Here is a 27,608-nt window from a genome sequence, read left to right on the forward strand (position 1 = left end):
AAAACAAAGATTTTAAATCAATATTAATTACCTAAAGCAGTATTGCAAGGATATAATAAAGAAATAAGATAAAGCGATAAAGCACACCACAAACACAAAGATTTATAGTGGTTCGGTGCTAACCTTGCACCTACATCCACTCCCCAAGATCCTACTTGGAAATTTCAATCCACTATCCTTTGTATTCAACCCGAATACAAAACGTCGGAAACTCCGACACTAGCTATCCCAAGCTAGATCACTTATTTTCCGGGTACAAGTAAACCCAAAACACTCCGATTTCAGGTTCGGATCAACCTTTCCTTGTTTTGGAAATCCTCCAAAAATAAGAACAAAAACTCACAAAGAGTTAGAAAATTTTGAGCACAGATTAATACAATAACAGCTCCTTAAATGAGCGAATATAACAATAAAAGCTTTACTCAAATGAAGAACCCCTTTTTCGGATTTTCTCAAAGTGGATGAACGCTTGAATGCTTGAGAAGAGGTTGATTGTTGATTGAAGATCTCTTGAAAGCTTTGAACGATCTCTAGATCAAGGTTGAAACAATAGGCGTGAAGAATTCTCTCCTTGAAAGCTCTTGCTTTTCTCTTTCACACTCTCTCTGGTATATTGTGGATCCTCTCTCTTTTTCTTTTTGGATTTTTCGTTGATCTCAGGCTTTTTCTTGCAAATTTCGGATCCTCTCTTCTGTTCTTCTCTCTTTGATCTGCCGATTGATCTTCTTCTTCACTTATGTTTCTCTCTAATTTGATCTGCTATTTAAACTGCAATTTCTTTCACCATTTCAAGCATTTTGTAGCATTAGAAGCAAGAGAAAACAATTTAGGTAGATAAAGAGCCGTTAGAGCAATTTTAGAAAGCATAAATGGCAATTAAAATGGGCAAAAAAATAGCCGTTGCTGATATTTCTCGTCGCAGGGGTCGACTCATGAGTCGACTCATGCATCAGGAGTCGACTCATGAGTCGACTTCTGTTGTACAGACCAGAAGATCTGATTTCTGAATTTTTCGGCTCAAATCAGCAGAGGTCAACTCATGAGTCGACTCATGCCTTGTGGGTCGACTCATGAGTCGACTCACAGGTCGTGCCAAGTCAAAAATCCAGCATGCCATGGAAATTTTTTGCGTGCCAATCAGCTCACAGTGCCATGAGTTGACTCATGAGTCGACTCATGCACTTCAAACCTTCATAACTTCAAAAATATAAGTCCAAATATAATGAAATTTTCACCAATAGTTTACAAATCATTTGTTCTATCAAATGATACTATCAAATCAGAATTTTAGTGAAATTACGATTTTGCCCTTGAAGAGCATAAGGACTTTTTCATTTTAAAATTATTTGTATCCCTTCAATCTGCTTTGTAATCATCAAAATCAATCTAGGAGCAACAGCGGCACTCTTTGTAGCCGACATGATATGAGCCAAAGGCAGCTTTGGAAACCTTGGCCCTCAAATCCTGCTCTGGCATTTATGGCAAAAAGGACATGTTAGCGATCTTTTTCAAAATCAAGCGGCGTGCCACCTTTTATGCCACAATTGGTAGTAAATGCTAGAGTGGCAAGTGATAGTTCCATCGCAGAGTTCATACTGTTTTAGGCATCGAATAGTGGTTGGACCCAAGAGCACCCTACCACCGCAAACAGCAGCCGAAAAGTCACTTTGATAAAAGCCTGGCACAAGTCATCACCAATCCAAGTCATCATACAATTTTAGCGTCTTGACACTAGTATGAGGTAGTGTCCTACTACTTCTACCACATTAGTGAATCTCCATAGTTGCATTAAAGCTCACTCTGATGTATGCCATTGGAATCCAGAAGAAGACCTACTTCCTAATGCGAAGTACTTTGCATTTGGAAGTGGGGGGCAAAGTATTATACTCTATTTGGTCCTCTATTGACACGACTAATTTTCAAAGATATGGTGAACACTTAGCATTGCAATGTAGTGATCTACATCATATGATCTGAGCAGCACCTCAGATATCAGCATCCAGTCAATCATCCGTAAGAGATCGGTAACCCGATGAGGTCCACATTATCAGGCTTTGGCTGATATCGTTTCCATTTCTGCCTCAGCTCTTTATAGGCCATCCCCCAGATCGGATGCCTCCAAGGAGCTCTTAGCATGTGAAAGATGGTGAACTGGCAGTATGTTGTAACAGTCCACTACTCTCTCAGACATAGACAGCTGACTTTGTAACAACCTGTTGACATCCACCACTAGGACTCTGACAGGCCCTAATCGCCTAATAGACTTTTCTATAAAATAAAAAGGTAAGAAAAAAAAAGGGGAGGATTTTGGACTCCACTCACTCTCATATTCTTCCTCTACTATTTTTCCTCTCCGACTGTTACTGACTTAACCATCAGAGGGTCTTCAGCTGGAGAATCTCTATCTTCTTTTTCGACGTGTGTGGACTTTTTTGCTGGACTTCAGATCTCAAATCGAGGTATGGCTACTCCAGCTTAACGGGTGTCCCCTAGCCATTCCGCCGCCTCACTGACCATCAGAGAGGTGCCGCAACAACATCAAGATTCAAGAATGCAATTGCACATGGCCATCTCAAGAAAGAAATCCTTACAAGTTAAGCGAAGCTGATCCTAATGTTTACTCGGCAAACAGAATCACACGGTTGGGTTGAATACTTAGGTTGTCTGGATTGAAAATATTGCAATGCGGTCAATCCAGCTATTGTTAAAACAAACCTGGGTTCTTTATTTTAACAAATGACAATATCATTCTCTTTTTGGAGAAGAAACACGTTCAAAGTCCTTATCAAAATTCAACATAAAGAACCTTAATTTGTAGCATGAAAATTTGGTGTACATGTAACTTGAAACAAGATTTCACTCTCTCTGTCATTTGTGCTCCCAAATTCTCCAAAAGTTTGTATGCTAGTTGCCAAGCATGCTGATGCTCCCATCATTCCAAGGACTCCAAAATAATTCATACATAAGGTTAATCTTCTACTGCGATCCAAAGATACACTGCAGCATTAGTGGAACTTCAACATATCAAACTAATCTGAATCAATATTAAGTCTATTATAATTTAAGTTTGCTAATCCACATGCTCTTGCAACTCATTTTTTCAGTAGATAAGTTGATAACTATTTAGTTTCATGACCTTCTTCAATCGGTGTGTCATGGTCAGCTTGCATCCATTGCTGCTTAATCATCAGTATACTACATGTGTGTAGTAATGGCACTTAAAATCCTTGGGCAAATGATTCGCACTCAAGGTTATTATTCCTTGATTTATTGATTCCATTTATTCTAGCTTCCTAGGCATCTAGCATACAGTTGACCACTGCTTGATCAAGAAGGATGCACTTTTGAGCTGCTGGATCAGTTGAAATAGATGGGCAATGGACATGCTAGTGAAGCAGTAAGCACGGTTTTTCTTAACTATCCAAGGTGCATCAAACATCACTCAAGCAGCCCACCTACCATGCTCATACCAGCTAAATCAGGTTAAGGCTACAACTTTCTCTATGAAATTGCAAGATTTGATGAACTTCATCCCTCCAGTATTCTATCCATCCTAGAGTGAGCTGGCTTGGCTGACAACCTTTGTTGCAGCAACACTTGTTCATCTTGCTCCAAGCTCTCGGAGTTCTTATATGACAACGGACATCATTGAATGGATTCAAGGCATGAAGTAGCGGTTGATAGTGAAAAGTAACCTGACCTACCTTCTGACCTAGCACTTTCAGCACAAGCTAGTCAATCAGTCAGGCCACTATGCCCAAAACTTAAACCTTCAACCTATGATTGATGAACCTTGCATGATAGAATCTTGCTGAGTAGGAGCCCAATAAAGCAAGTCTCAGGGCCCACAAGGAGTAGGGCAGGAAGACTCAGAGAAGGAATATTGGTAGCTGAACATCCCAGGAGGTATAAAGGTAGGAAATGAGAGAGCTTGGAAGTGATATGTCCAGCCAACTCCTACAAGTGCAGCTAGTTATTTCCCATTTCAGCTTAAGTGCAAGAAAAAAATGAATTATATAGCCAAAGATAGGGTTCAACCTTAAATTTTCTTTTATGTTGCATTACAAAAACCCTATAATCAACTGTATGCAGTCAGAGATGAGTACAATAAAATACAGAGTCATACTTTTTTTCTTCTTCTCTCTTATACTCCTAAGTCATATATAATCACTACTACAAAAAAAGTCTATGGCAAGTTTAAAACCACTGCGATAGCTCAAAAAATTACTGCCATAGCCTACGACAGCGATTGTCTAACCACTACCCTTGTGACCGTCACCATAGCCTACGATAGATTTTTTTTTGTCTATGGAAGTAGTTATGCCAACCACTACCATAGATAACTTATAGCAACGGTTCTTTAAGCTACGACAGCGGTTCACAAACTACTTATGTAGCCTTTGACCAGTCAACATGTTGCTGCGGCAGCGCTTATATCAATTGCTACCATGGATAACCTATGGTAGCAATTTTTCAAAGCTACGACAGTGATTGCCATACCGCTGCCATAGCCTTATCTACGACAGCGGTTATGTCAACTGCTACCATAGAGATTTATGACAGCAGTTGGCAAACCGCTGCTGTAGACTTTGACCAGTCAAAAGGTCGGTCAGGGGTCGGACGATTGTCGGCAATTGCTAGCCGGCTGCCTATCGACGATCGACAGGAGGGGACGATGACGACAAGTAGCAATGGGAGACGAGGCCCACAGTAGCAGCGGTCGAGGAGGCACGGTGGCAGGCGGTGGCAATGGGGAGGTAGCGACGAGTAGGGCCCATGGTGAAATGCTCAAATCCATGCTATTGGTGGTTGACAACTTAAGCCTTAATATACTGTTCATTCATTATTTCCACAGCCCGAAGTAGGACTATCAAAATCAATCATTGTTGGACTCACGACAGCGGTTGTCATTGATCGCTGCCGTAGGTTGGACCTATGGCAGCGGTTGATTGGTAACCATTGCTGTAGGTCAACCTACAGTAGCGGTTGCCCTTTACCACTGCAATAGGTCCAATCTACGGTAGCGGTAGCCCTTGACCACTGTCGTAGGACCAACCTACGGCAACGATTGGTTATAACTGCTACCGTAGATCCAACCTACGACAGCGGTTCGTAATAACCAATATCATTGGTAGAATATAAATCTTTTTTTCTGAATATGATAAAATTTTAGAATTTAAAGTCTATCTTTACCGTTCATTATCTAAATAATTATCGTTAGAGTATCATTGTAAAAGACCATCTCGATCTGATAGCCCTAGATATATCGATCAATAAAATTCGATTTCGACGGTCACGAACGATCGCATAATGATCTTATAGGTAGAGGCCATCGATGGATCCAAAAACTTACAATGATGATTTTGATGATATTTATAGCATATTGTCAAAATTTCACTTCAATTGGATATCATTATCATGATCAATTTAGCACGAAATGATTTAGACCGTTAAATAAAAAATAAACGATCAAAAGACCAAACGACGTCTGATTATAAAGCATCGATTAGATAAATGATCTTTGCTACTACTTTAATCGTTGGTATGGTGATGATCATAAAAATAATTAACGTATGTATATGAACGATCCAAAATTATATATCTTTTGATTCTCATTCTTAAAGTCCTTAAGTAATTATACTTGTACTTTTATAAGATCTACTTAATATTGATGTTTCATATATATGCAATTTAGATTTTACGATCATCACCATACCAATGATTAAAGTAGTAGCCAAGATTATTATCTAAAAAATTATCTTAATTAGATACTGTTTAGCCTTTTGATCACTCATTTTTCAGTTAACAGTCGAAATCTAGTACTAAATTGACCATGCTAATGATGTTCGATTGAAATAAAATTTGGATAGTATACTAAAAATATTATCGAGATCATCATTGAAAGTTTTTGCATCCATCGGTGATCTCTATCTATTAGATTATTATGCGGTCATTCATGGCCATTAAAATTAAATTTTAATGATCAATATAGCTAGGGCTATCAGATCGAAGCAAGTGATAAGTGGTATATTTTTATATTTATTGAAGATATTTTTGATAATTTATGATGCTAACATCTTCTTAAAAATCTAATTTCATTAATAAATTAAATTTTCTTACAAAAATAAATAATTTTAAAAAAATAAAAAATTAGAGCATATTTATGAAAAATAGATGTTAATTTAATTGAACAATTTAAGTACCAAAATGGTGAGAAATTTTTAAAAAATTTAATGCATATTTTTTTTAAATTTTTCAAGTAAAAATCAGAGCAAAAATCAAGTAAAAATATCTTTAAAAATAATTTTTATTACCTTCGATGCACGGTGGACCGGTCGCTCGATCCATAGATTTAGGGGCGCGGTCCACAGGAACAGTTCGCGATCCACAGGAGCGGTTCACAGATGAGGCAGAAAAAATTTTCACGATCCAACAGTCCAAATTCAAACTGAACCAGATCCGATGGTCCACATTCATTGTCGGTTAAAAGAAGGAGATTTGAGCGCGATCTGACGGTCGAAAATCCATCCGATGGCTGATCCGACGGGTAGCATTCATCCCGACTTTGAATAGGAGATAAAGGGTGCTGATCAACGGCCCAGATCTCATCCGAAGCATGATCGGACGGCTGTGGTGGAATCCAACCTTGATAAGGAGATTAACATTGATTTTTGAAGCGATCTGGGTGGTCCAAAGGCAATCCGATGGCTAGAAATTAATTCTAAGGGTATTATACGATTTCTAAAGATTTTAGAACTCCTTTTGTGATAAAAAAATATAAAAAAATTATCTATAAATAAGAGATCTGGGAATAAGTCTAGAGAGATGAAAAATTTAGTAAAAAATATAAAAAAATAAAAAAATATATTAAAACTTTAGAGATCCAAGGAGAAGAAGGAGAAAAATCGGTTCGCTTTATGGAGTACGAAAGAAGATGGAGAGGTCATCAACCATCTTTCCGACGAGACTGAGCTGATCAACTTCAGATCCTTATTATAGTTTTATTTTTATTTTATTTTATTATTCTTTTTAAATTTTTGATAATTGAATTTTAATTCTAGTTAATAAAAAATTTATTTTCTTGCACTTTAAATTTCTATCTTTTATTTTTATTGCAAGTAAATGCTAGGATCTAATTAGTAGATCTTAGTATCAAATTATTTTATATATTCAAATTTTTATTATTTATTTTTATTGTAAGTAGAAACTAAGAGTAAATAGTAGATCTTAGTATCAAATTTATTTTTTACATTTTACATTTTTATTTTTTAACTTAAATTACTTTCTTCAAAATTTTATTTTTTTTTTATAAAATCAAAGATTTCAAATCAAAATCCTGCCTTCTCTGTGAAATCGATCTGACTCGCTACTTTCTATATTTTTTTAATTTTTATTGAAGTCAAAATTAGATTGATAATCACAGTGTCCTAACGACAACATTGCGATCGTATCAATTTTTTGGCACCATTATCAAAAAATCGTATCAATTTTTAGCACCATTATCGGGGAAGGCACCAATTTTAATATTTGATTTTTTTAATTTTTTTATGAATATAACTTACTAACTTTTTAATTTTTTTTTTATTTTTACAGAAAAAAAGAGAAGAAAAGATGGGTAAAATACTTCAATTTGGTGAGATCACTTCTAACCCTAACCCTAACTATTTTTTTTAGTATTAATTATTATTTTTTTAATTAACTTAAAATTTATCCACATAAACCTAATAAAAATCACATGATAAGAGTAAAAATTTAATTGTTAGGAGCATTCATCATCTAAGATTTATTTTTGGTGATCGCTGGAGATAAGGTAAGCTTTTAAGTTTCATTAGTTTCATGCATCTAATTTAGTTGCATAGAACTTCCTTGTTTGAAATTGGTTGTGCACATTTATCTCAAGTCAATTTAAGGGCAACACCCATAACAAGATAAGATGGAGATTTCATCACCCTTTTTTAGCCCAAAATAACCAACCAGCATCCCGCATTAATTCAAACCTAACTAAAATCAAGTAGACATTGGTCCCTAAGATCAATTGAGTTCAGTTTGAGTATTGTGGTGAAGTCAAGTACAAAAGAAGTTTGGACTCACCCCTGGTGTCTAAGGCTAGAGGTTATAAAGGCTCTACCTAAGTGGATTCGTGGTTATTTAATTGGTTCCGTTAGCTTATCTGGCCAATTCAATTGGTGTCTCAAGCAAGCAACGGGGGGACCCCCACGATCCCACCTCTTATCTGGCTAGTTGAAGGAAGTGAGAACAAACCCAACCTGTATTTAGGCTAAGCCACTCTATATCAAGCTGTTAGGTCTAAGAAACCCATAGGTGTCTAGGATTGACTGTTTGCTAATTTGATTGCAATTAACACTTAACCACAACTAATTATTCTCATCTTACATCTTTAGATCTAGGGCTTTTTCTTTCTTTTCTCTTCTCTTTCTCCTTCTTTAAAAAAAAAAGTTGAACCACACATATTAGGATTTGCACTGGTACATGCACGGTATAATTTTTTTTATTCTGATCTAGTTGAACTCAATCCTGAAGTTAAACGGTTGATCCATGTTACACTTGATAATCAAATGGCTGAAAATCCAGAGAACCACCTAGGCAGATGAAGGAATATTTATTCCTTCCACCTATAACCCATCAATATTTTCATCATTCTGTGGAATCAAATATTCAGATTCTAGTCTTAAGGTCGATTTGAACCTGATAGCTCAAAAATTAGATAAAGTCGATATTCTTATAGATAAATGCCTAGCCCTAGGTCCACAATCTCCTGTGCAATACACATAACCTTTCAATTATCAGGAGATTTGTTCTATCTGTGCTAGCTCAGTTTATCATATGAGTGAATGTCCCACGACTGCACAGTTTTCACCTTTCATCCAAGAACATGTTCAAGCTGCTCAAGATTACTCTAATCCTGTCAATGACCCATTCTTAAATGCATATAACCAAGATTGGAGGAACCATCCTAATTTTTCTTGGAGACCCCAACAGACTCAGGCCCAGACCCAAATTTTTTCTGTGCAAAATTTTCAAAATAGATCCCAGTACCAAAACTATACCAATAATAGTGGTCAGCCCAGTCAGCCTATCCAGCCATCCTATTACAATCAGCCATTATATCCATCTCCTCAACAGATCCCTCAAGCCGACGATAGGTTTAGCCAACTTGAATAAATGATTATGATGCAACAGCAATCCCTCGCCAGACTAGAAGCACAAATAGGTCAGTTAGCTGAATCTTCCATGAGAAGAGAACTAGATCAATTGTCGAGCCAATCAATATCGAGTTTTGAAAACAACCCACCCACCCACCAATCACTTGGACTTAGTCATCAATCCAATGTCCTACCTAAGAATCTTCAATTTGAAAATGACAAAGTAATCTCTGAACTTAGAAGTGATAGGATTCTTAAGGACCCATTCCAAAATCAAGTGAGTGAAGCTAGTACTGATGCTAGCCAAAAAAAAAATTTAGAAGAAAATGTTAGTATTGAGACTAACCCAATAGAAGAACCTGAGCCCAGTATTGATACTGATCTAAGTGAAAAAGAGAAGAGAGCGGATGAGTTATCCGAGATACATTCACCAAGAGTCCCATTTTCTTCAGATTTAGAAGTCGGTTCTTCCACTTTAGAATCACCATTTCCTCCTGAATCGAAATCATCCTTGGTCATATCTGAGTATATATGTTTAGAATCAAGTGACACCCTTTCAGCACCTATTGCTTCAAACTCAACTATTAACCCAAAAACTCATTCATGAGCATTTTAGAAGAACAAATAGGAGAAATTCTCAACAAACAAGGATCTGTGAATGGGTTTGTGACTTATCTTTCTAAAATTAAGAAGAGGGATGTAAAATACTTTCTGAAGATTGGTAATGAAATATTGAAATTTATTATAGGTCATCTTTCTGAGATTGACAATCCAAAACCATTAAAATTTATCAATCCAATATTTGATATAGGGTAGGTAAGAGAATCGGCATAGTCTGACTGAAGACGGTAAACTTAGCACTTTCTAAGAGGCAATTCAGCTTTTGTTTTAGCTTTAATTTTTGCTTTTGCTTATTGCTTTCTTTTGTATTTTGTTTAGGTTATTCGAGTCTTACTTAGTATCTTTTGTAGGGATCTGAAGACAATGTTGGTTATGTTGGGGAGAAAAACCAATTTTGAAAAGACTTCTGGATCAGGTGATATCTCTCATTTTCTTTTTCTTTGCATGCACTCTTTATTTTTCCTACTCCATTGAGGATAATGTCTATTAAGTTGGAGAGAGAATAATAAAATTTTTTAAGTTTTAAAGTCCTCAAGAAAGTTAATATTTAGCATTTAAGCACCTGATTACACTTAAGAATCGAGTAAAATTAAATATTTTTTTTTAAAAAAATTGATGTACAGACCAGAGAGTTTGTGAGATATTGAGGGATCAAGTATTAAGAAAACTCAATAAAGAGTTAAGTTTGGAATATAAATATTTTTTTTTGAGTATTTTTAAATTTTTTTACTAGCATCGAAGAAGAGTTTACTTCTTATGAACTTGTGTAGGGTAATTATATGTCTCTTCATATAAAAAAAAAGAGAAAAAAAATTTTCAAGTACTTCATGCTGAGTAATCAGGCCTTTTTGCCTAAGCAAGCATTGAGTTTCGCGTCAAAAGATATGAAGGGCAAAGAAGCTTTGTTGTAAAGCTAGTTTTAACTCATAGCCTGTTTGATTCGAGCAAGTAGATCCGAGGGGTATTCTATACCTAATGCCCTAAAGTCATCTGATTTGGGAGTCATTGGCTGAAAACTCACTACATGGGTCAAACAGAAAGCTTAAGGGGTTAAAACACTCAATAGCAGTACAACGTTAAAAAAAAAATCAATAAATGAAGGACAGAAGTAACAATATACTTGTCCATATGAAGATTAATGATTTGAAGATAAAAGTAGAAATAATTTAGAAAAAATTCGAAAAAAGTTTAGTATTCTTATCTTAACTCCTATCTTGATTAGTATTAATATCCTAATGACATATCTCACTCACGCTCTACTGAACATCAGTGGTCTTTTTGAAAATTATTTGATGAAATTCGAAACTTTAAGTTAAATGGTACTTAATTCTAAATTCTTTCCTTACTCGAGGACGAGCAAAGTTCAAGTTGGAGGATGTGATAAGTAGTATATTTTTGTATTTATTGAAGATATTTTTGATAATTTATGGTGCTAACATCTTCTTAAAAATCTAATTTCATTAATAAATTAATTTTTTTATAAAAATAAATAATTTTAAAAAAAATATAAAATTAGAACATATTTATAAAAAATAGATATTGATTTAATTTAACAATTTAAGCACCAAAATGATGAGAAATTTTTGAAAAATTTAATGTATATATTTTTTAAATTTTTTAGATAAAAATCGAAGTAAAAATCAAGTGAAAATATCCTTAAAAATAATTTTTATTACCTTCGATGCATGGTGGAGTGGCCGCTCGGTCCACAGATTCAGGGGCACGGTCCATAGGAATAGTTCGCGGTCCACAGAAGTGGTTCACAGACAAGGCAAAAGAAATTTACGTGATCCAATGGTCCAAATTCAAACTGAACCAGATCCGACGGTCCACATTCATTGTCGGTTAAAAGAAAGAGATTTGAGCGCGATCCGACAGCCGAAAATCCATCCGATGGCTAATCCGACGGCTAGCATTCATCTTGACTTTGAATAGGAGATAAAGGGCACTGATCGATAGCTCAGATCTCATCCAAAGCGTGATCGAATGGCTGTGGTGGAATTCAACCCTGATAAGGAGATTAACGTTGATTTTTGAAGCGATCTGGGTGGTCCAAAGGCAATCCGACGGTCAGAAAATAATTCTAAGGGTATTATACGATTTCTAAGGGTTTTAGGACTCCTTTTGTGATCAGAAAAAGATAAAAAATTTATCTATAAATAGGAGATCCAGAAATAAGTCTAGAGAGAAAAAAATTTAGTAAAAAATATAAAAAAAATAAAAAAAAATATTAGAGCTTTAGGAACCCAAAGAGAAGAAGGAGAAAAGCCGGTTCTCTCTACGGAGTCTGAAGAAAGACGGAGAGGTCATCAACCATCTTTTCGATGAAGCTGAGTTGATCAACTTCAGATCCTTGTTATAATTTTATTTTTATTTTATTTTATTATTTTTTTAATTTTTTATAATTGAATTTCAATTCTAGTTAATAAAAAATTTACTTTCTTGCACTTTAAATTTCTATCTTTTATTTTTATTGCAAGTAGATACTAGGATCTAGTTAGTAGATCTTAGTACTAAATTATTTTATGTATTTAAATTTTTATTATTTATTTTTATTACAAGTAGAAGCTAGAATCTAAATAGTAGATCTTAGTATTGGATTTATCTTTTGCACTTTTAATTTCTATTTTCTGACTTAAATTACTTTCTTCAAAATTTTATTTTTTTTATAAAATTAAAGATTTCAAATCAAAATCTTGCCTTCTCTATGGAATCGACCCGACTTGCTACTTTCAATGTGTTTTTAATTTTTATTGAAGTCAGAATTAGATTGATAATCACGGTGTCCTAACGACAACATCGTGATCGTATCAGCAGGATTTTGTGACGATACTCTAATGATAATTATTTAGATAATGAATGGTAAAAATAGATTTTAAATTTTAAAATTATATTATATTCAAAAAAAATTTATATTCTACCATGATAGTAATTATTGCGAAACCGCTGCTGTAGGTTACCTACGGCAATGATTATTAACAACCACTGCCATATATTGGACCTATGGCAATGGTCAAGGGAAACAACTGCCGTAGGTCCAACTTAAGACAGCGGTGGTGATAAGCGCTACCGTAAGTTTGACTTATGACAACGGTTGGTAATAACCACTGCCATAGGTCAACCTACGGTAGTGGTTATGTCTTGACCTACGACAGCGGTTATTACCAACCGCTACCGTAGATCGAACCTATGGTGGCGATTTGCAATAACCACTGTCATTGGCTCTATAACAGTGGTTTTCAAATCACTGTCGTAGTAACTACTGTCATAGACCCTCGTTGTAGTAATGAATATTCAATTATTATTTTATTATAACCATTTCAGAACTCCTTCCTCAGTGTTTATAACTATATTTCCAATCACTAGTTTTTCCACCTGAGCATATAGAAGAATACCTTTTGCACCATCTAGTATTTCTTGAGCTTATCATAATAAAATCTTATTCACTGAAACTACAATGACGAGGTTGGGCATTACAATGCTCTAAATCTAAAATTCTCTCAACATTTAAACGGCAGGGGTAACAAATTTAATTGCAATATAGCATCTATAATAAAACTTACAGTTCGAACCAGCTCTTCAATTCTCTGTACAATGGCACTGGCAAAATCTTTATTTGTTTTTAAGCTTCCTTGGCGACCAGGTAAGGTGTGTCTTATTAGAAAGTAATTTTTTGCTTGGCAGATTACTTCCTTGTCCTGAATTCTTTTACAAGAAAAAACTATCATCCTACCAAAAAAGTGAGTAAGATATAGAAGGTCTAAATTCATATCTAATACTTATATTAGTGAAAGACGGATAGAAAATGACAAGGAGATTAGTTCTTTTCAGCAATCAAATTAGCGGACCAGGTAAGGATTGAGTTATTGGATTGGAATAGTTAATATGGTTTGAGAATTGAACAGAAACATTAAAACCAAAGAAAATTTTGAGAAGTATAATGAAACATACGGCAAAACATCTTTCCAGGATGATGAATCAACAAGACAATCATTCAAAGCTTCTGGTTGACTGCACGAAGCAAAAACAGAACAAATTCTCCATTTAACAAGATACAAGATGATTTTTGACATATAGCAGCTGCATCAATCTTCGATAGCTTGAACATAGTCAAAACATCTATAAGCAGAGGAAAATTAGAACTCTTTAACTGGTCTATGATGATATTCAAATAGCATTGTTCTGCATGTGACTTATGATGCTTAACTTGCGTAGCACAGAAGTCTCATAACCTACATTTCAAATGCTAGCAAGCATAAGAGGAAGAAGAAGATCTATCACAAATCATTGCTAGAGTATATTTAAAGTCTGGATCTCTTTTACATGACAATTAGTACTTATAGGGTCAGGTTTAACAAAAATTAACTTATGTATTCAATTCTTTTCCAGAAATCAACTATGAGAATTTCATATATCAGTACTTCTAGAAAGTTGGTCTTTCAAGTCTCAAAGAATTCACAACTCTACATGTAAAGTAAGGAAAAAATAAGTTAAAGTTTATAATTAGCAATAATTGCTTTCCATAAATTAGCTGTGAGATTGAGAATGGTATAGAAGCAGTGCAATGATGTAGAGGTGCTTTGCATTTAGATTAGATAGTAGCATTCCGGAAAAGAAAATCACGAATTTAACATAAATCTTAGCTAGATCCCAATAAGAATGCCGCTATATGATTACGCATCAGAGTGAATATTATTCCAAAATTAAAGTTAAGAAGCACTTGTTCCATAGAAGTCTTATGCGCTATTTGCTTGTAAAGAAGAAAAAATCTACTGCAATTTCAGAATTCATAGATAGAGTCACTAAGTTATGCTATCGCACTGATATCCCTGCATATATGCATAATTCTAGAGGATGTAGCTAGAAAAATAGATAGAGATAATCCCTTGATGTCTTTCATTATCTTATTGTTAGGCACCAAATAACCTCAAATAAAGTTTCAGAATAATTTATTGCATTCAATGTTCGACCAATGCATACCAACCCATATTAGGTATATTATATTGTAGCACAGGACCGAACCTACACTTGTTATGGAGATGTATTGTGTGTTGGTACACAGAGCCAATCCTCATACCATGCATACCAGCACCATATCAATATAGTACGAATATGGGGTTCGAGACTGAGATGGTATATATTATAGTCAGAATACACATTGTTATATTATAGTCATTTTGTTGGTGAAATTAAACCAAATTTTCTAATTAGAAAACCTGCACATATGAAAATATTTATATGTGCAGAAAATAAAAGTGGCAAATATAAAAACAAGCATAATCTAGTAGTGGAGGAAGAGAATATATAAAGAAATATGTTCTTGTTATAAAGATTATAGCTATCGACACAATAAGATATCTTATAGTAACCAACATACATTGAAACAAAAATGATAGTCTGATGATAAGGTACATAGTGTTGTCAAGAAAGCATAAATACGTTCTAAATAACAGTAAAAATTAATGACAGATATAATCTTAAAATTATAGTAAGAATTTTATATCAATGGAAGAAAGAAGATGCAAAACCATCGAAAGCTGATTTTTATCTAAGAAATTATAATAAATTAAAATAAAAAAAATTAAATATTTTACTTACCAATAAAAACTATCTCACTGTGGCTGAATAACTGATACGCCAATTGGATATATTATTTTTTTCACCAAATCACGTCTCACTTTAGCATATCCTCCTTCTCCCCAATCCTCACCCCATGAATTCTTTATTTTATAATAATTTATATCATTTTCTGTCCCGTATCCAACCAGTATTATAGCATGCCCACCAACTGTCTTTGAACTTGGAGCAGGACCCAGATAAATACCCTAAATAGAACAAACATAAAAAAATTTAAAAATTATAATAAGTAATTAATCAGTTTAAAAATAATATTATCTTTATTACTGACCTCTTTATGCATTCTAAGCTCTTTACATATGTCCACTCTGCCTCCTAATGGTTGTCTATTAATTGCATGAAGCACTGCTCTTTCATTTTGATAGCTAATTGTTTCAAAATTATCGATTTTAACCTTCGTTACCTAACAATTAAAAATATATAAAAATAAATCAAATAAGATGTTATTTATATATATTAAAAACTAATCTTTATTTAAACTAAAATTAAGAATAACTATATCACAATTACATTATTTTTGGGCATGCAATGCCCTCTCCGTGCCATATATGGATAATCTTCCTCTTGACAAACTCCATGATCCTTTATATATGTCAATCCCCACTTGATATTAGAAGGATGGCATCCTTGATCATCGTAGTATCGTTCTTTTGGTAGATCATTATATTTTATAAGAAGACAATCTAGTAACTTCTGAGGAGATAGTTGCATTGATATATCTTTTTCAATTCTCAAAAGTGACTCAGTTAATCCGGTTGCTACGATTGCCCAACAACAACCTTAATAAAATAAAAAAATATTATATAAAAAGTTAGCCTTATAAGAAATAAAAAATAAATTTGTTTCTATATATACTCACAGCAATCTTTCTGGTCTCTGACTGCACCCATTATTCCTTTTTCGCACCAATCAAAATATTCAGAAATATTATCCTACCATACCAAAATTAAATATATATTATTTCAAAAATTAAACATGATATACAAAAATTATGATAAATGATATAAAATAAGATCATTGGAAAAAAAAATGACAAAGAAAACAACTTTTATTACATCATTTTATACTTCTATATTTGTATGTTGAATTCTTTTTAACATATTTCCATATAACTTTATCTTTACTTAAAATTAATTTCTCTTTTCAGTGTGATACTATTTGACCCCATATGCTTAATTAGAAAAATAATATAAAAGTACATTCTTGCCACATATTTCTTATACATTTAGTATCATAAACATTAACTCCAAGCAAACCACTATCCTAATCTTAAAATATAGCATAAAGCTATATGCTTCATAATCGCTAACTAACATCGATGTTATATATTTCGATTCCATTAGTTGTTGAAGGTATAAATAATAGATTACACCATGCTACTTTTTTTAGACACAAATTCTGAATCAAATCTTAATTTTGACTTAACTTGAACCTTGTAACTTATTTAACTCAACCTACCAAGTCTCTCAATCAGGTCGCTAATAGATCATGTCAGATTTAGGTTCAGCATGTTGACCTATGGGGTCAAATTTAGCTTTATTTATATAAGCATCCACTTGCTCAATTGGATAGATTTTATATTTTATGGAAAAAAACTCAAAGTTTTGAATATTATGCTAATACTTTTTATATAAAAATCTATTTCACTAGTGATTAGGCCCAAAAAACATAAACGTAGCTCAATTTTTATATAGCTCAATTTTTATATTTATATAACTAATTTTAAAAATAACTTAAGGTTTGACAAGATTTAAGTTACAAAGTCCCAACCTATCAATCAATGAAGTTGTATTTCAGTCAAACTTTTTGAAGCTTGATACTATAGTCTTAACCTGATGTGATCAATTAATAGACTTAAGTTTTAGATATATTATTAATATTTAAGGAGGCTTAACATCTCTAATCCTATTTAACATTCTAAACAAATATATTAAAATAATATAATTTAGCTAAGATAGCATGCGTGAAGAATGTTAGAAGTAGCTAGGCACAAGCTATCATATTTTAGATACATTATTTTTGTTTAATTTATTATAGGTCCCGCCCTTCTATATTCACTTACTCTCCCTTCTTTACCCACGACATGTTATTTAGATGGGATAACGTATGCTCAATTCATCCAATTAATTTGATTTGACATAAAATATTTAAAAAATAAAATAATTTTTATACTTACTAAAATTTGATACAAGTATGCATCAAAAAGTTACATCCAAAATATTTCACAAATAGGAAAGAAAAATAGCATCTTAGTCATTACATTAATAATCAGAAAAAAAAAACTTACCATAGCATCCATCTCCATTGACTGCTACAAAAAGTAAAAGCAACCAATATTAGAATGATATGCTTAATTATATCTTTCACAGCTATTTATATAATTATTAGCTGCTATAATCAAGAGTATTTCATATAATAAAGTATTTAAAATGAATTTAACTTTGATTGCAAGTATATCATTTGAGAAAAGACATAATGACACTGCCAGTCAGTATTGCATAATATCATAATGGCTTGCCTTTAATAATCACATTGGACAAGCATCACACATGGTACTGTCAGTTTGAAAGTGAGAAGAAAGGGAATAGAAAATAGTTTAACTTGAAAGAAGAGAGAGATAGAAATGAAAATAAAGACGAGAGAGAAAAGAAATTTGAGGTGATCTCCCATGAGATAGAAGGTAATTCATATCTCAATCATATACATTAATATTAAATAAATTATTAAATCATGCCGCAAACAATTAACAGTCCTCTCATGTGATTTATGATTTAGGATATCTTGATTACTCATTGAATTTTGGCCAATCTTGAAAATTAGTCATACTTTTTAGTTATATTTAAATTTATAATTATATATTTATTTTATGTATTCAACTAATAGATTGCTGGAAATATCCCCTATCATTATTTATATATATCATATATATATATATATATATATATATATATATATATATATATATATATATATATATATATATCTAACTTTCAACTTCCAAGCAAAACCATTTTCTTTGTTGAATTTTTTTTTTTTGACCTATTAGATGAGTGTTATAGATGACTAACATAGTTTGCATTGTGGCACTTCTCAGGAGAATTCGAACTCCTATTGTCATCGGTAAAGTAAAACTAGAGGTCTCACTACCACTTGCTACTTAAGGTGGTTTCATTCAAGATAAAAAAAAAAAAAAAAGTAAATGATAAAAAAAAAGAAGAAAAAAACAGCACATCTATTATATTTGAGAATATAACAACATTAAGCATTGGTAATAGGGTATCTATGTGGCTAGCTTAGATTTATCATTATTTCAAATAAATCAGTACTGGTTATAAGACTACTATAAAAACATTATAGCTCGCATCCTCATTTTATCCTCATTTGATCATTTTTCCACTTTCCTAAAGGCTACAAAGCCATCCCTTATCCCTGCTTGGACCGCTCCCATGAAAGCTACGGCAGCATACTTCTCCCTCCACCTACTTTCTTCTCTAAATGTACCCTCTGCCTCCACACTCTCCACCCCGACTGCCTCGTCTCCAATGAAGTTCAACACCTTAGTACCACCATCTTCAAGGAAGCATTTATAGTTGCAACCTCCAAAACCACCTCTTGACCGCTCCTTGTAGGATCCCTCCGCCTCGTCTTTTACACTCCTCATCCCAAAGATCATCCATGATAGGAACGACAACCTTACCCTCCCGTCCTCCCCTACTGCTTGCTTCCTCCATGCCATGGACGAAGCCAAGACTGACAAAAAGGACAAAAAAAAGAGGAATGATGACAAGCCTTTGACAACAAGATTTGGATTAAATCTTTTGACCTTCTTTCTGACATAAACCGTTGGATAATGCATTGTACAAATCTTAAAGTATTTTAACCTTTTCTTCCATCTATCTGCACAAATCTTGAAGTGGTCATTGCATAATCCAACCAATGGTTGATGTTACAAAAAAAGGTGAGTCATTCTTTTGCATGAAAGGCACAATCCAAATCCTTGGCAATCGTAGCTTCTTCTTTGAATGGTCGTGCCAAAGTATTCCAACACTACTAAGATATTTTATAATGAAAAAATTAGCGGACCATAATGGCTTAGTAAAGTTCTTGCTGCTGATAGAGTAGCTTCTAGCTAGATGGAATTGTGAGATGAGGAGCTTATTTTCAGAGGAAAGACGATTATTAATACATCTTCAGCTAAGGTCATCCTCTTCACCAAGTCCTCCCCCACATGAAGCACTCCATCATCCTGTTGGAAGTTAATTTGTAATTAATATTAGTGAAAGTTTAAGAATCTAATCATTAATATATTATAAAAATCAAAAAGTCATGTAACTCTTAAATCAAAGAGTCAACTTAGAAAAACTAAAGGTCATTTAGAAAATTAAGAATTATTTTGTATTCATGAGGATAGCCTAAGAGTCACCTTCATATATCTATATATAGGACCTGATGTAATGAGCCAAGTAGTGTAGAGTAATCTATGATTCTATAATATAAGAGTATTATCCAATCCTCCTTATACTCTAAGTATTTTTTATAAGCATCATATTCTATCAAAGCAGTAGTATTTGAGGTTGTGATTGTGCTTATTACCCTTTCAACAAAATGGTATCAGAGTAAGATCGATCTTAAAGCAACTATCAAAGCATAGGATTGATTCTACATCAACTCACAGAGCTTGAAAATCATAAAACCACAAAGTCAGAGAGCCTCAGAACTTTAAAGTCAGAAAGTCTCAGAGCTTCGGGGCCAAAAAGACTTGAGAGTTTTTTGAGAAAGTAATATATATATATATATATATATATATATATATATATATATATATATATATATATATATATATATATATAATTTTTTTAATAAAATTGAGAGGTATGTGAGGGGGTGGGGGTGAATTGTTGGTTGAACTAGCTCCGTTGAACCGACCCATGCAAAGGTTTAGGTGGAGGGAAAACAACATCGCCGAGTGGGGAGAATTCAACGGACCCCTGTTTGCCAATCATTTCATTATAAATACCCGACTTATCGTAATATCAATATAAATATGAACAAATAATACCATCCCATCCGAATAGATGCCATTCCATCCACCCAGGCGACAGGTCACTCGAGAATCTCTCCTTTAACCAAAGAATACTATCCAGAATATTTCAGAAATATAAACATAAGTCCTTTCCAACTGGCTCATACACCGATCCAATCTTTCAAAACTCCAGAGATAATTATCGAAATAGACAAATTGAACACCATATCCTTCAATAAAAATGCTTCTCTGCCAAATAAATGAATAACTAAATTATTTCGGCCACAATATTATCCAAAATTTGGTAGTTCCCTTTGAGACTTTAAAACATTGGGAACAGACACTAACACACTCACCCGTCAACACAATAAAAATAATATAAAATTCTATATGAAGCCCATCCATCGTCATAAGGGGAAAAGAAACCGCCCGTCAATCACGACTCCGCAAGCTTTTTTAAGATTTTCTTTCCATCGCGTGAAACTCACGTGGTGGTGTTTATTTCTAAATTGATTGATAATATATTTATACCTTTAAACACTTATGTATTTAATATAAATACCAACACTCTGCTACCCCACCGAGACACCTGAGGACGAAAAAAAGGCCCAGCCATCGTCTAAGCTTCCCCATTCGGCCAATGATCCAACCTCCCACCGGGAACGAAAAAATTAAAAAGGTAAGACCTTTTCCCATGTAGATTGGTTTTCTTTTTTGCTTCTTTTTCTTTTCGTTTCATTCTCTTTTTCAGAGATGTGGGGAAAGAGAGCACTCGAGGGAGATCGAAGGGGTTTCCTGGTTCTGATTTGGGTTTTTTGTCTTATGCGACTTTATGCGAGTTGTGGGGAAAGAGAGCACCCGAGGGAGGTCGGCGAGGACGGTGGCTGGTTGCCGTTCCCCGTGGGCAACCACCGCAAGGGATCCGCGGCCGAGGCCGAGGAGTCCTGCAGATGGGTGGCGGAGGGCATGGTGGCGGGTGTGGATCGGGAGCGGAGGGCTTGATGGCGGGAGCTGTTGGAATGAAGAGGAAACGGAGAGAGAATTAAGTACCTTTATCTGGTGCTTTGGTGAGGCTCGTGATGCCGGATCTTCGTTGCCGGAGCTGGTAGAGGTGGATGGAGCCGAGTAGAGGTGAATGGGAGAGCGTTCGGTGGTGAAAAGAAGGTTTTAATGTGTTACCGCAGAAATGACTGTAAATAACAAAAAAAAAAGGTCAAAGATTTTCTGAGGGGATTGTCTGAAGAAGGGAGTGGTTGTTCTGGTCAAAGATTTTCTGAGAGGATTGCCTGAAGGAGGGAGTGGTTGTTCTGCAGAGAAAGGAATCTCTAGTTGCAAACAACCTTCTATCCCAATACCTACGGGAGCCTTCCATGAATTTGTTTCACTTATTGTCTGACCTCATTACAATTTTCACAACCCTCATTAAAATTTTACCGGCGCTAATCTTATTGTTTTTACTTATTCTTTTAATTTGTTTAATCTCATGAATCTTTTAGTACAATATTTCTCTGTTTGTGTGCAAAAAAGTTTAAATTTTAATTAATTAATTAATTAATTTATTCTTACTAAATATTTCTGAGAGAATAACATTTTTGTTTAGATATTTACAGATGGTGCAGGACGAAGATATGGTGAAAGAGGAAAGGGTGGGTGGCAAGGGCCCATAGCTTTTCCTTTTCTTCTTTTCTTTTTTTTTTTTTTTATAAATAGCTTCGATCGATATGCCACATCGGCCATGTAAATTGTTTGTAAGGGAATGTAAGTGGTAATAGCTTTCTCTTTTCTTTTTTTAATGACCATCTCTAGTCAAAATTATATACCAACCTCTAAAGACATTGCCAACAGCACCCTCTATGGCCATCTTTATGATTCTAAACATCTCATATAAGACTTGCATGAAGCTGATAATTTTCGTTGGATAATCAAGTCATGCATCATGTATATCAGGCCCCCGTCTAATGAAAACCATGTAGTACCCAGCATGGCCTATCCTATGTATCTAGCTGACATTTTCATGTCAAACTTTGTGTATTGCTAACCAAGTCTTAGATTATGATCCTACCTATGGCTCTTGTTTGGACATGCAATGAACAAATCAATCCTCCAAAGCTTAATACTTGGTTTAGGATGAAATTCCAATTAACTTCTTATGTCGACCAGATTGGCTGCTTATTCTATTACAGATCACTAAATATCTCCATCCTATTGGCTTGTACTTCATCTCTATGTTTTTTCAACCAAATGTCAGTGGAACCATTTATTATATCAACTTATACCTATTCCATGGGTCCTGTTTTGTATAGCAGATGATCTAAACAATTATCTCTTGTTGCTTTGTGTTTTTGTCTTATATTTTGAGTTCAGGCTGCTGTTTATTATTTTGTGCTGCAGCACTGGATATTTGGTATGTCTGATGAATTTTATGTATCAATGAAGCCTTTGGGTCATGTTCTACTGAAAAAATAATCGATCCTGAACATCTCTAACATCTGAAATGGTGGGCTGCTGCTTTATCCTTATATTGAAATACTGTCATTAAATAATTCGGTCTTAAGAAATTCTGAATGACATAATAGGTTATGATAATATGGTGGCAAATTTCCAAAGAATATATATATGAAGCAGGGATTCAGAGGACCTACACAATGCTCAAAGATGTCAATCCTAGCAGGCTGTGCATGTCTGTAATTAAATTTGTCCTCACCAATCTGGAACCAACTATTTTGTAAATATGCTCGGAAGGTACCTGCTGGTGTACCTTGATTTGTTTTGAGTTAAATTTTTTTTTCCTCTGATGTAAGAGTCAGGAAAGCCCAATTCAAAATTTTATTGCTGGTTTGTCTATTTTTTTTTCCTTTTTTTTTTTTTTGGGGGGGGGTTGTGGACCCGGGGGGTGTTTGGGGGGGGGGGGGGGGGGGGATGAGGCTTGCTTGTTTGTCTTTACATGTAGACGGTTTGCCGTAACATGTGAAAAGGAGAGTAGCTTGCTGTAACATGGAGGCGGTTTAGTAGGATATTCTGATTTTGGATTGCAAGGCTTGCTCGGTGCATTCATGTTTTAAGTGGCTTGCCTTCCCCTTCAATGTACTCTAATTGCTTGACCTGGGTCTCCCGCAGGTGACTCGTGTTCAAATACTTTTCACAAGTACTACTGTAATCCTATTACCAGGACGTTGTTGCTTTCGGATTGCAGGGTTCAATCTCTCAATTGGATGGCTGTTCTTGCAAATCATCTGGGTCTTATGTAAGGGATCCAAGTATCTAAGCCTGTTTAATTGTCCTAAGGTGTGGCTTCCAGTTACTCTATCAGTTACGGGGTGCAATGTTCATATGGTGTTAAAGTTCCGCAGACAACCAGGGGAATTCTTGGGATATTGGTTGTGGAGGAGCCTGACCTGTAAATGCAATGAGATTCATATTCAGGGATTTTTATGGACGGACTCATGTTCATTGTGGCTTCAATTAACTAGCAAAGGTGGTCTGTATTGTGGATAAGTGTGCTACTTAAAATGGTGTTTGTTAATGTTGCTGACTAGCTGGAACTGTATTATTCAACTGTTGAGAAATGGCCACAGAATGATTCTCTGCCCATGGCCTCCGTACTGCATGCGCCTGGTGCAATTGGACGATAACACGCCACGATACCCTTGTATTTCATCAATTTCCGATTGCGCGCTATCAGCCGTGCCTACGCTTGATTTGCCCTGGTTCACTCGCACCATGCATGCAATAATTTCTCCTGACACGGACGTTCAGATTCCCTGGCACTCCAAGGGTTTCTTGTCTCTATTCTATATGGAAGTATTGCTCTGCTGTCTTGCTTGCAATCTTGGTGAACTACAACGTAGGCATACCCTAAACTCTTGGGAGGCTTCTATATCTACTTGTCGTGTCCAGCATTTACAGATTACTCCTGGCCTGTTATATTGTTATTGCAATAATTTGTTTCCGGCTGTCTTTTTCCACTCAGGTTCTCCAAGTGGCTGGTTCAATCTCATCCTGAATATCGGATTTTCTGATCCAGCTGGCTAGGGGTTCACTTCTTCAAATTCTCTCTTGATCAGCTGGCCACCTACTGGTTTATCCTGACTATATATTTCCTCTCCTTATGTTATGTTGTAATACCTTATTCCACCTTTGCTTTGTACATTTGTGGCTTGTTCCCTGGTGGTTTGTTAACCTTTAATACCCTAGCTATAATTTGGTTCTGTTAATTTGCTTGCAGTTGGAGCATTTGCAAGATGCAGGTTGTCGGATTATGTGAGTTCATGCTAGGTTGCTTTTGTAAAGTATCTTCTCTGCAAGCCAAGTGCCTCTTTATTTCATTGGATGGTGGTTTAAATTTGCTTGTTGGTTTGCTTCTAAGAGACCTAGGTATTCAAATTAATAACTAAAGAAATTAGTTCTTTCTTCTCAACTCAGCTGCGCTTTTCTATGCTGATAAAAATCTATTTCTTGTGGGGCGAATCTGATCAGGCGAAACGGTAGAAAGACCGTAGCTCCTCGCAGCTTCCAAACAATGCATACTGGTGGACTGGTCCACCTTTCTCTTGGTCTGTTGTGGGAATTTAATATCTATATGCTTCATAGGAAAAATTTCTGTTGAAATTTATGATCTTAGGAGCTCAAATTGGCGCCTGCAGGGCCTAAATGCAACATTAAGTTCAATGCTAACCATGCCTTAACCATAGTTATTTTAAAAATATATAATTGAAGTGCAACATCCAAGCATGCTTCTTAACGCCAAAAATTATGAAAGAAGGATATTATTTCAAAGCTACAGCCACGGAAAATCAGCATGCATTCACAAAGCAAGTAGTTCTCGCTCCAGTTGGGACGTGGTCAGAACATGTACTCACAAAAGCCTTATGAAACACTCAGCCAGAATTTGGGAATGCATTCCTTTCAAAAAAAAAAAGAATTCTGATAATGGACCGTAACTGCCACTGTTTTTTTTTTTTTCCCCTCCGAAAACCACCGGGCAGAGCTTTTTTTTCTTTCTTTTTCGAGTGGGTCTCAACCTCTTCTGTAACTCTTTTCCTGGACCTGTATATATTCTCTGATTTTAATAAATGCTGGGTGGCTTCCAGCCTCCCATATTCATAAAAACAAAAGCCTTGTGAAAGGAGACGGTGGGCTCACCGCCTCTTCACCTCCCGACTTTTTCCTCCTCTTAACTACCTTACCGCCTCTCCACCACCTCCTCCTCCTCCTCATCTTCTCACATCATCCCATCCTTTAACTTTCTCCTCACATTATCTTCACCTCTCGACTCTAGTCGCCTCCTTGCTAGCATCTCGCCTCCTCACTTTCACCTCGTCTAGGTTAGCCAGAGGCTCAGCCCAGAAGCCTAAGGCCTAGTGTAGAGCAGGCTTGGGCTTGGAAAGGAGGCTCAAGGGCTGAGTCGAGCTCGAGCCTAAAAATAAAGTTCCAGTCCTTTGGGCTGAGCTCAACTTGTCTGATAAGCTGGTCTATGCTGAAGTGAAGGGGCTTTGTTGTTATTGTTTTGAGATATCTAGACATGGAAGAGTGAAGCCGTCAGAGAGGCCAAAGGTTTGGGTGTGAAAGTCATGGAATGTGAAGATCCTTTTGTTGTGCTTTTTCCAAATATTCAAGCAACTTGTAGCTAATGATGCATCAATTCCGACGAGGTATCCTGAACTAGACACGATGAGCGCCATGTTCCCCGTAGGTTCGCTTGATTATTTGGTATTACTAGCCAGTTAAACTTTTGAAGTAGTATACTCCCAGAAAGCTTTGGATAACTCACAGTTAAGTTGGAGGTGATCTGTTGTTTTAAACTGATGGTCACAAAGATGCAGTTCAGGGACCCACCCAATTTCTTTCTGCTAATTGACCGTAGTAAGAATCCGATCATAGTAACTTAAGCCATAGAAATATTTTGACCTTCTCAAAACTTCTATTTCTGGATAATTGAGCTGAAAGTGGTCTAATCCCTCCATCCATGAGAAATACATAGCATCAGTTGCATGAAAATTTTTGTATTTGGACCACTTCCAAGTCATATTGTCCCTTTTGTTTGAGATGTCTATGTGTTGTAAGATTGAGTTAAGGCCCTCGTATTCAGCTGCTACTTGAGTAGAGAGCAGCAAGCTGAATTTTATTTTTTGATTGTCCTCATTCATGGATTTGGCAATTAACCATGTTCGGATTCCTAGCTGCAATGAAAAGGTGTGGGAGTCTCTTTCCCACAGGTTCGTTGTTGAGCCATGCATCTTTCTACAAGGAGATTGATTCCCCACTTCCAAGGATGGGGTTTGTTATTTCTTGGATCAGATGCAATGTTTTTAAGATTCTCCTCCAGAAAGGAGTAGTAGTTCTTTGTAGACACTTGAAATTTAGTGAGGGTGGATGATGTTTGTAGTATGTAGCCATGATAAGCTTGCTCCATGGTTTGCTTGGCTCCTTGAATAGATTCCAAAGAAGTGATTTGTTGAGCAGTGCATGACTAGTGATTCCCATCCCTCCAAATTTCTTAGGTCTACAAACGGTGTCCTAACTTGATAGACATTATAAAGACTCGTGTGGACATGTATTAAGTCCCATATTAGTTATTCACTAAAAGGATATTAAATATTTATACAGGATCAAAAAATTCAAATAATACCATCGGCTAGCCTTTCAAGTGAGGTCTTAGATTATTATAAATAATATCAGAATTGATCCAGCCCATAACCTATATAGACTAAGGAATATTGTAGCACAAATTCATTGGGGCTGATTGCAGGCTGATCATGATGTTTATAAATGAATGTATGGATTTGGACTATTAGTTTAATGAAGATGCCAAAATTTAAACAGGAAAAATATGTTAGGATTTGTGTAGATATATATTTAATCCTGCATCCATTATTTATTAGAAAAATCTTGGATACTTATACAGAATCAAAGAATCTAAATAATACCTTCCGACTGTCTCTTTGGATGAGGTCCTGGGTTGTTATAGAAGCTGGCTTTGTATGCATTTAGTTTGTCTTATCTATAAAGAACATGGAGGGAACTAAGTTAATCAAGATCAAGTGAATGGCCAATATTGGTGTACTGTCCTTCCATCCTAACAGTTTTTTGTCTACCTTTTCAAGTAGAAAGCCCCAATCCAAGATTCTGAGTGTCTTAAAGTGCAACAACATTCCAAGGTATTT

The 27,608-nt window shown here is 35.2% G+C and overlaps 1 long non-coding RNA gene across 2 annotated transcripts; it reads left to right on the forward strand.

Moving 5' to 3' along the window:
* The first annotated feature begins 21,029 nt into the window (after positions 1-21,029).
* LOC140854566 (uncharacterized) lies at positions 21,030-24,814 on the forward strand. 2 transcript variants are annotated; one of them, XR_012137775.1, is made up of 4 exons: positions 21,030-22,091; positions 23,563-24,289; positions 24,416-24,563; positions 24,671-24,814. It is a non-coding gene; the product is annotated as an uncharacterized lncRNA (long non-coding RNA). The 2 variants fall into 2 exon arrangements; XR_012137774.1 differs by having other exon boundaries at positions 24,416-24,814.
* The last annotated feature ends 2,794 nt before the right edge of the window (positions 24,815-27,608 follow it).

The sequence above is a fragment of the Elaeis guineensis genome, unplaced genomic scaffold (genome assembly GCF_000442705.2).
Source record: "Elaeis guineensis isolate ETL-2024a unplaced genomic scaffold, EG11 Super_Scaffold_1000123, whole genome shotgun sequence".
Classification (NCBI taxonomy): Eukaryota; Viridiplantae; Streptophyta; class Magnoliopsida; order Arecales; family Arecaceae; genus Elaeis; species Elaeis guineensis.